Source organism: Heterocephalus glaber, unplaced genomic scaffold (genome assembly GCF_053883595.1).
Source record: "Heterocephalus glaber isolate CG9 unplaced genomic scaffold, H.glaber_assembly_v1.0 deba00001481, whole genome shotgun sequence".
Taxonomy (NCBI): Eukaryota; Metazoa; Chordata; class Mammalia; order Rodentia; family Bathyergidae; genus Heterocephalus; species Heterocephalus glaber.
Window position 1 is genome coordinate 46,753,242 of NW_028258317.1, and position 11,351 is coordinate 46,764,592.

Genomic DNA, 11,351 nt, shown 5'->3' on the forward strand with positions numbered 1-11,351 from the left:
CCCACTTGGGACCCCTCCTGCCTCTCAGGAACTTTCTTATCAATAAATATCTTCTTAGTCTTAACCTCCATTGTTCGTAGGACTCATTCTTCAATTTCTAGTGAACAGGAATTCTGTATATCATATAATTAACAGGTTGGGAGATATAATAGTTCACATTTAATCTCTGGTATTATTTCCTGTAATATTATGTATCTTTTATTTTGCTTCTAAATTATGCATAGTTTGGGTTTAAGAAAATACATGCAATACTTTCTGGGTCTGATTTATTTTACTTAATGTTATGGTCTCAAGGTACATCCAGTTTCCTACAAATGATTCCACTTTGTCTTTTGTTATGGCCAAGTCATACATATTGTGTCTATATATCACATTTTCTTTATCCATTCATCTGTTGATGGATACGTGAGCTGCTTCCAAGATTTAACTATTGTGAGTTGTGGTGCTATAAATTAGGGCAGTGGTGGTGAACCTATGGCACTCGTGTCACAACAGGCTGTTTGTATCATTGAAAGCTCTAAGAGGTTCACCGTCCCTGAACTAGGGTATGCATGTATGTCTGTAGTGTGATGTCTTTTGACTATTTTGAGAAGATACCCAGAAGACATATAGGTGGGTCAGATGGAATCTCTATTCGTTTCATGAGGAACTTCCATAGTTCTAAGCACTTTACACACATTAATTCTTTTAGTCAACTCAAGAACTCAGTGAAGTAGGAATAATAGCTGGCTCATGGGGCTTCTAGAAAAATCAGCTGAGATATTATGGTTCATCATCCTCATCATACAGCTGAGCAAGCTGAGGCACCAAGAGGTGAAGTGACTAGCCTACATTCCTTTGGGGAGCAGGGAGGTTGCAGACTATGAGGACTCTATTCTTTTTATTTTTTTGACCAAAAAAGTCGTGGACACAGTTGGTCTTAGATTGGACAAGAGTTAAAAGCCACTTCCCTCTTAAACTCTACCTAAGGGCCACTTGACTGCCAACTTGGAGAAGGAAAAAAAAATCACTCTCTTGGGATAAGACCTTGGAGCCAAATAGGAAGAAATGCTAGGATTATTTTTCTTTAACAAATGTTAGTGTCTTCCTTTCTCAGGTCCTTCATATTCCTTAATACAAACAAACCTTCAGGTAATATTTATTGATCGCAGTTTGCTAATATTCTTTCTCCTCTTCTTCCTTCTCAACATTCATGAAACTCTTTGGGTTTTCTGTATTATTGTTTCCTTTTTTAAAATGTTGACTCATGGATTCTCCAGTTAGTTATTAAAGAAAGGAGACTTTGACTTTGTCACACAAGGTTAAACTAGCAGGTGATGGCCTGGCCTTCTATAAATAAAAAAAGGCATTTGGAAATGAAGAGTGAAGCATTGGCTTCCGAGTGTCTCTTGAAATAGTCTGCTGATAGTTCTACAGTGTCATAAAATAGATGTGGCTGGTTGCTTCGTCTCATGCTGGGTTGGTGGAGGAGGTCGCAGGCACTGGAGTCTCCCTCAGTTTTTCACTGATGCAGATTCCATGACTGATGGTGTGGGAAGTGTCAGCATATCCAGACACTTATTTTTAACAATCTCCTCTTTATCTTCCAATCTCAGTCTGGACCTACTTTATCTAGGAATTATAAATTAAAAAAAAGGACTGTTAATCATTAAACCTTCATAATTCTCCAAGCAATATTTTACAAAGGTGATTTGGCTGGAAGAAACTTACTACTAGTTAGATGTCTTTGAACTACTGGACTCCAACAAACTTTCCCTCATAGGCTTTAATTCTTACCCAGAAAACTGAAGAACAATTCCACTTCATATGAGGATGTGGAAAAAAAAATCTTTCTATCTGCTTCCCTCATGCTATGTGTCCTTGACCAAGTCATTTAGCCTCTCTGAACCTCAGTTTTCTTATATGAAGATACCACTTGGAGTAATAAATCCAATGGTCAATATTTGTTTGAAACATGAAAAAGTTTCAGTTTCACTAGAACTCAATGAAATATAAAATTCAAACCAATGCTTGTTCACCAACTGGGCAAAGATATTTTAACATAAAATATTTAAAACATGTAATTGAAAAACATTTAATTTACAATATTATAAATTTTATACTTTGAGAAGATATGGAGAAATGAGCATGAGATCTACCTGCTGATAGATCTTGAAAATACTGTGACTTCTGAGGATAATTAGGCAATTTTTAACAACCTTTATCAAATCTGCTTGTATTCTTTAACTCAACCATTCCACTTCTAGACGTGCATTCCCTCAAAATACCCAAAGATGTACACAAGGGCTGTTCATCCCAAGTCAGTTGGAAACAACTATCTAGTAAGATAGAATGGGTAAAAATTAAATGTGTAAACATCCAAAGGATCACCATTCAGGAAATGAAAAGCATATTTTAGTAAAATATTGGATTACATTGGAATTACATGTGAAATTATATTACATTGGAAAATGGTAAATACACACAAAAACTATGTTTTGAAATGGCAAAAATAAGTTATAAAATGATGGACAGGGTGTTTTTTTTACTATGAAGATGTAATCATTTATTACTTGTATTCTTGAAAACAGAAAACATACACCCTATAACTTTACTTGTGTATGTTTGAGTAATAATATGAAAATTTTTAATATGATTTTTCCCTTTGCCTCTCTGAATACATGTTCTTTGTCTTACTAGGGTGAGATATTCATACACGTGGACGATTAGGACTTGTTATAGAAATAATTTTTTAAATATGGTAACATTCCCTTTATGCTGAGATTTAGAATTAAGGAGCAGGAATGACTACTATTGTGAGAAAGAGTGTTCCATAGTCTTTCATCTTCCTATAAGAATATCAGTAGTCCTGCCTAGAAGATCCATCTCATAGAATTTTCTGTAGCGTAAAAATGATTCTCTACCGGTGACTCTGAAAGACACGTGAGGTACTACTACGTCATCACCAGGCACGCGCAGAAAACATGGTGGCTCCTGCGGGCGTTGTGAGCGGGAAGATCATATATGAACAGGAAGGGGTATGTATTCACTCATCTTATGCAAAGACCAATGACCAAGACAGTTTAATTTCAGGAATATTACCTGTTTTAGAAAAGGATGCTGAAGTAATAGTGGACTGGAGACCAGTGGATGATGAATTGGATTCTTCTAGTATCCGCTATCCTGGAAAGGACTCCATTTTGATCGTAGAATGGACCCAGGCCCCAAGAGAAAGAGCTCATCGAGGTGTGGAAAATTTGAACAGTTATGAAGCTGAGTGGGATATGGTTAATACAGTCTCTTTTAAAAAGAAATCACTTACCAATAGAGATGCTCCAAGTCATAGAAATGGGAAAAGCAAATGGTCATTCCTGTTCGGTTTGACAGACCTGAAATCAATAAAGCAAAACAAAGAGATTATGGGCTGGTCGTATTTGGTATTCTGTCTAAAGGATGACGTCGTTCTCCCTGCTCTGCACTTTCATCAAGGAGATAGCAAACTACCGATTGACTCTTTTGAAAAATATGTGGTATTGTGTGAATCTCCACAAGATAAATGAATACTTCTTGTGAATTGTTAAAATAAGAGTCGTTCACAGTCTTTTGAAAATCTTCTTGATGAACCAGCATATGGTTTAACACAAAAAATTAAAAAGGATCCTTACACATCAACTCTGGTAGAATTTTCCAAAGTTACAAACTACATTTTTGATAGTTTAAGAGACAGTGATCCTTCTGCACATCAATGACCACCTTCAGAAATGGCAGATTTTCTTAATGATGCCATTCCAGGTCTAAAGATAAATCAACAAGAAGAACCAGGATTTGAAGTCATCACAAGAATTGATTTGGGAGAATGACCTGTTGTTCAGCGGAGAGAGCTGGTATTGCTGGAAGAATGGACTAAGAACATTGATCCTGAAGGGAGAATTTTAAATGTAGATAATATGAAGCAGATGATATTTAGAGGGGGTCATAGTCATTCATTGAGAAAGCAAGCATGGAAATTTCTGCCGGGTTACTTTCCTTGGGACAGTACGAAGGAGGAAAGAACTCAATTACAAAAGCAAAAAAACTGATGAATACTTCAGGATGAAGCTACAGTGGAAATCTATCAGTGAGGAACAAGAGAAGAGAAATTCAAGATTAAGAGATCATAGAAGTCTTATTGAAAAAGATGTTAACCAAACAGATCGAACAAAACAAATTTTATGAAGGCCAAGATAATCCAGGGCTGATTTTGCTTCATGACATTTTGATGACCTATTGTATGTATGATTTTGACTTAGGATATGTGCAAGGAATGAGTGACTTACTTTCTCCTCTTTTGTATGTGATGGAGAATGAAGTGGATGCCTTTTGGTGCTTTGCCTCTTACATGGACCAAATGCATCAAAAATTTGAAGAACAAATGCAAGGCATGAAGACCTAGTTAATTCACCTGAGTACCTTACTTCTATTATTGGACAGTGGATTTTGCAGTTACTTAGAATCTCAGGACTCGGGATACCTATATTTTTGCTTCAGATGGCTTTTAATCAGATTTAAAAGGGAATTTAGTTTTCTGGATATTCTTCAACTATGGGAGGTAATGTGGATTGAACTGCCCTGTAAAAATTTCCATCTTCTTCTCTGTTATGCTGTTCTTGAATCAGAAAAGCAGCAAATAATGGAAAAACATTATGGCTTCAATGAAATACTTAAGCATATCAATGAGTTGTCCATGAAAATTGATGTCGAAGATGTACTGTGCAAGGCAGAATCGATTTCTCTACAGATGGTAAAATGCAAGGAATTGTCACGAGCTATTTGTGAGATCCTGGGGCTTCATGCGAGTGAAGTTACAACCCCAGATTCAGACACTGGTGAAGATGAAAGTGACTTGTCCTGCATCTGTGTTTCAGAGCAACACCTTGCCTACCCTTGCTACCAGTGGAACGAGAGATGACAAGTCAGCACAGATACCATTGTCCCCAAATGTTAGCAGATTAACACCTGCATGGTCATTTGTCTTGCTTTTCTTTTTTTTAAAGACAGTTTATTGAAACCCTTTTTCAAGTACTTGAAAGGTGGACATTTAAAATCTTGACATTGATCATGCTTTAAAGGTTATGGAAAGAAAGTGTACTGATACATTCTTTTTTTCCCCCACCGGAATGTCTCCTTTATTATTTTTTCCCCATTAAGTTTATTGGTACATTTTAGGTATAAAATACAGTTACATACATCATTGGGATCTTGTACCATTACATGAGTATCTTGGTTCTTATTTTTTTCCCCTTCCCCTGCCCTCCCTTCACCCCCTCCACCCTTCCCTATTTGCAAAGAATTTGTTTCCATTTTTTTCTTTTCTCATATTTTTTCTTTTCCATTCTTTCCTTTCCCCTGCTCCTCCCACTTCCCCTGCTCCTTTAGACCTTTACTTCCTATTGCACAATATCAATTATACATTTTAAAATTATAATATCAAGATCTAGTAGACATTACCACAGATTTTACAGAATTTAAAAGGATATAGAAAGCATATTATAAAAATCTGTTTTGTAATAACTTTGACAACTTCTAAGAAGTACCTTGGAAGACAAATTAATGAAACTAACTCTGGAGGAAATATAAAATTTAAATAATACCTATTAAAGAAAGTATATTCCTAGCTTGAAAACCTACCTATATGACAACAACAGGCTCGTATACATTTTAACCGATAAATTATATCAAACATTTAAAGCAAAAAAAAGAAGGAACACTTCTCCCCACATTTTAGGAAATCAACATTGTGCTAATCCTAGAACTGGATAAAGATGATAGAAGAAAAAAGTGTGAACATAGAAATTTGTTTAACAAAACAAACTATTAGAAGTCATATCTGACAGTATGTAGAAAGTGATTTTATTATAGGGATGGCAGTGTTGGTTCATCGTTGGAAGATCCACCCCCGAAAGTCATCATTTTGACAGAGGAAAGGAAAAAGCCATATGATCCTGTCAGTAGTTGGAGAAAAAGTATTGGACTAAATTCTACAGCTGTTCATGGTAAAAGCTATCAGGAGACTAGAAGTAGAACAGAAACTTCTCAACAGATTAAAGACATGTGCTCCATACTTCCAGCAAAAATGCCTTATATGAATGGAGAAGATAAAATGCTTTCTCCCTAAGGTGGTGAACAAGGACAGATATGCCTACTTTTCATCTGTCCATTAAACTTTGAAACATAGGCCTAAACCAAAATAGTCTGGCAATAAAATGACACAATGAGGATAGGATTAGCAAGGCAGAAGCAAAATCTTTATATGTAGATGAAATGATCATCTGCAGAGAAAATACTAAGAAATCTCTAGGAGCCCCTAGAACTTGTATTTGAATTTAGCAGGATTAAAAAACACAAGGTATATATAAAAATTCAGGTCCATGTGTACTTGCTGTAAATGAAGAATTGGATATTGAAATTTAAAAGTTATGTAGGAGTAAAAGGACCTAGAAAAGTAAAAAGAAAAAAAAAAGTGTTGGAAGACATTTAGTACCTAATTTTAAGACTTCCTGTAAAACCACAGTAATCAGGGCAGTGTTGATGTAAGGAAAGACATATAGATCATTGGAATAAAACAGACAGTCTAGAAATAGAACCACACATATATGGTCCACTGAGTTTTGAAAGATTATTTAACATTAACATTTTATAGAATATAAACTCAATTCAAGAGCCGAGGAAAAGATAGTGTTTTCAGCAAACGGAACTAGAACACCTGGTATCTTTATGTAAAAAATTAACCTCAACCCTTTATTTCCATACATGAAAATAACTTGAAGGGATCTATGAACCTAAATATGAAAGCCTAAAAATATAAAACTTTAAGAAGAAATTATAAGGGAAAATGTTTATGAATTTAGGGTAGGCAAGAATTTCCTAGGATACAAAAAACATGATGTATAAAAGAAAAAAATTGATAAATTGAGATTCCATCAAAATTTAGAACTTTAAATGACATCGTTAAAATGAAAAGTAGTCCTTAAACATACCATATTTACAATGCATATAGCCTATGACCAGAATATATATATAAAGAACTCTTATAGCTCATTAATAGGCAACCCAATTAAAAAGTAGACACAAGATGATAAATAGCCAGTACAGCACTAGAATCAGAAAAATACTAATCAGGTGTACTGATATTCTTGCATTAAAGCTTTACAAAGTTTTAAACTAATTATTTTTGTAGTTACTTCTACCAAATAGCCTTTCCTTTTAAATAACATTCCTTTGTATTTTTATAGCCAAGTACATTTTATTTTCTTGCTGAAGAACTGGAATTGGGTAAATACTACAAGTGGATGAGTTGGAAATTATGCCCTTGGAAAAACACTCACTTTGTTTATTCTCAAATTTAGTGGTTTTTGGATTTGATTAAAGTAAATGTTGAGGCTTCATATAGCATTCTAAGCTGAGAAGTAGATTGTTGCCCAGTGTTGAAATTTTTAAAAATGAGTTTGCTTTTTTCTATTGTTTTTAACAAAATACTCAGCTTAAATATTTATGCTGGATGGGTGTGATTTAAATTGGACATGTTCATCAGTGCAATTTAATGTGTAGATAAAGACCTATTTTGACCATAATAAGTGGATTGGCAGTATCTTTTTTATATTGAACATTTCTTCACTTGTATATAAAGACTGTAAGTACTATTTATGGGTATAAGAAAGGATAGGCATATTTTCTTTAACTGAATAAACTTGACTATTGATTTATATAACCTGATTCAATGAAATTAGTACCTGGCTTCAATATGAGATTTTTTCAAAACTATTTTCTTAACATTTATTTCATGAGACTGCATTCAACCCTGTACCTGGAGTAATTTTAAAATTAATTGCTTGTAACTTTACTAATAATGTTTATTATCTTTCCTAATGCATTAATTGATTAATCAGGTCTTTAAATTTTTATAAAATACCCTCTGCAAAAAGCTTATGTCAAATATTTCAAGATACTATCATGAGTCTTGATACTTTTTTGTATATGAATGAAGCTGGTGTTTTTACCATGCAGTATTGTATGATTTTAAGTTATGTGGAATTAACATAACTTATTCCATTTTAATTGTAATTTGTTAACTCTGTACATATCATTAAAGTAGATTTGAAGTTGAAAAAAATTAAAAAAAAAAAAAAGATTCTCCTCCATCTAAAACATTCATCATTCTGTAACACCAGGTAGTAAGAGATAGGGAAAAGCTGGGTGTGGTTGTCCATGCCTGTAATCCCAGCACTTGGGAGGCTGAGGCAGGAGGATTGCCCGTAAATTGAGGCCAGCCTGGGCTACATAGTGAGTTCAAGGCCAGCTTGAACTGCATAGCAAGTCCTTGTCTCAAAAAAATAACAAAACAAAACAAAACAAAACAAAAGACATAGGGAAATGAGAAGAAAACCTTACCACTCTCTGGTCAAAGACATGGTGGAAAGAAGAAAGGGAGAGATGGTAGTCTGTTTTCTTTAGGCTTTGTCCAGGAAGTGATTGTACATAAGTCAGAGAAAAGAGGGTGTCACTTCTGTCCCTCCTCCCCAGCTAGGAGGTGGCCTCCCAGGATATCCCTTATCATCTGGGGTGCAGTCTCATCAATGCAAATGTGGCAGGGCAAGGTGATCAGAGAGGCACTGAAATTTCATTTCCCAATCAGCACCAGTTTCTGGTGCCTGGGATGCTGAGTGGAGAGCCACAGGTGGTCATAACTGTGTAAAGTAGCCTTTCTTAGAGTCTGGGGCATCCTGCTTGAGTTGGCCCAGTGCAGAAATTTGCATGTTTGTTACCAGGAGTAGCTGGGGTAAGGCTGAAGCTGTGGGTTAAACACCCCTGGGCCCTAACCAAGCAGAGAGGTAGGTCAGAATACAACTTTATAGTTGCAGATTTCAACTATGAAGGCCACAGGCAAGTTCCAGCCAGACTCACAGATGATAATGAAATAGTGACTAGGATCTAGATAAGTCCTCACATTACTTTTGGTTGTTAATTTTTAAAGTTTCTTTTTATTTGTACTTTTTTTATTCTACAACTGATCTTCCTTGTCTCATTTACTTGTTAATGATTGAGGCCTACAAAACTCCCTACATTCTGGGATTTGGCTGGTTGCTTCTTCATGGTGGCAATTAATTTGTTCCTCTATCCTCAGTGTTTCCTATTGGCTGGTACTTAGAACTAGAGGCTTGCTATCTGGCAATGCTAAGATTGAATAAGTGGATTCTTATCTGTCACCTGATTCATGTACGACATGTTCACCATTGACCTTTCACATGTGCTTTTAGCATCTATTGGTAGTGATTGTTTAAGATCATTTTATTTAACTCATTCTAATTCTTTTTTTTTGTTTGGTTTTATTTTGAAACAGGATCTCACTGTGTAGTTCATGTTGGTCTTGAACTCACTGTGTAGCTCAGTCTGGCCTCGAACTCATGTCTATCCTCCTGCCTCAGCCTCCTGAGTGCTCAGGTTACGGTGTGTGCCATTCTAATGGCTAACTCATTCTAATCCTATCATTTCTTCTGCATTCATTTGCTGGAATCAACTGCTTGATAATAGAATTTGTGCAAAGAAAGGAAGATAAATGCTTAATTCTTTTCTTTTGTTGGTTTTTCAATGTGAATTCAAAAGTTGCCTTAGCAAATTCCAGTGGGAACTGCTGAGGTGTTTATTCTTTAATGTATTTTGAACACATGGATATTGTGTGTGTTGGATGGATTTATGTGTTCTAGTCCATCTTTGACCAATAGGAGTCCCTTCATTTTGGCTTTTGTGTCTTTTCAGCACACTTTTGTCATCAACAGTATTATTTTCTGGCTCAGTGAGATATTTCAAAGACCATTTTGTACATTTCTTACCCTGGGACTGGAATTGGCCACTTGTCAATGAACTAAGGGCTATTTTATGGGGAACAGTATTTAATTGCAATTTTGGTGATGGGGGGCTCATTGCTATGAGGTTGTCATTGTTTCTAGGCCTTTTCTGTGGAGAGGGTTCAGAAATAACCATTTCATAATGAAAGGCAAAATATAAATAAATTTACTATTGTTATTTTTAATTCAGTTTTTATTGTACTTTAATATACATAACCATTTTCAATGATAAATTTAGTAGTATTAAGTACATTCATATTGTTCTATAACATCAACACCATCTATATCGAGAACATTTTTATCTTCTCACACAGAAACTCTGTGCCCATTAACAGTACCTCTCTATTCTCCACCCTCAAGCCCCCTAATCCAGTAAAGCCTCAGTTTTACTTTGTGTATCTATGGATATTTGTCCTTTTATGAAAGGCTTAATACCTAATACTCCTCTGTGTAGACATTATCATGCAGAATTCTTCCTCATTCCTTTGCACTGCAGCAGAATACACATGGTTGAATATCTCCCTGTTAATGGACATTTGCTTTGTTTCCAGTATGCTGCTATTACAAACCACCCCACAAGGATTAGCACTAACTTCACACAGCAGTGCTCAGTAAATGTTTACCAACAAGCTCTCTGAGAAACAAAACAAAAATCCTGATATACAATCTTTCCCAAATTCCATGATGAATTGCTCCCAGTTGCCAATGTGAAGCCAGTCAATGTGGAGTCAGGAAGAGACACACAGTAATGCACCATTATGTAATATTTCTACCATACAAATAGGACAGATGTAAATAACTTCAAGGGCGTAAAAATAGTAAAAGATAGTAAAAATAAGCAGGAAGTAGTGTTTGAAATCTTTATTACCTTTATTTTATATGTAATTTTTTTAGGTTTATGTTTATATAATTTTATTTTTTAAATGGTAATATTTAGCAACCAACTCATAGATATTTCTGAAAATTTAACAATTGACTCTTATGAGCCGGCTCAAGACAACACACCACTTTGTCTATACCATGTTTTAATACCTGGTTAGGAGTTCCTTCTCCCTTCCTAAGTTAGCTAGCTCATCTGGATATTACAAAATACAGAAGAATCTATTTGTTTCTTAGGAAAACAAGTTCAAAGTTCAGCAACCCTTGTGGGTACACTCTATCAGCACCCCAGGATCCTAACTTCCTTTCTACTCTGCTAAGTGAGCAACCTCATGGCTCAAAGTGGCTGATGGAGCACCAGACATCATGTCCATATGCCAGAGAACAGGAAGGAAGAAGAGAGAAAAGGCAAGCTGATTGCACTGCTTGGTGAGTGTTCTACCTTTTGGATATTTCCCAGAGGCTCCACACTGTACTTCTGATTATAGTTTGACAGAGAATACATAGCTATCTGGTCACACTTAGCTGTAAGGTTGGATGGAAAAGTTTGTTCTACCTTACCAAGAAATGGAGAAAATGAGTTTTAGGTAGGCAAATAGCAGCTTTTACATC

The 11,351-nt window shown here is 35.5% G+C and overlaps 1 pseudogene; it reads left to right on the forward strand.

The window, feature by feature from the left end:
* Positions 1 to 2,654: 2,654 nt before the first annotated feature.
* On the forward strand, positions 2,655 to 4,637 carry LOC101718262 (TBC1 domain family member 15 pseudogene; annotated as a pseudogene).
* The last annotated feature ends 6,714 nt before the right edge of the window (positions 4,638 to 11,351 follow it).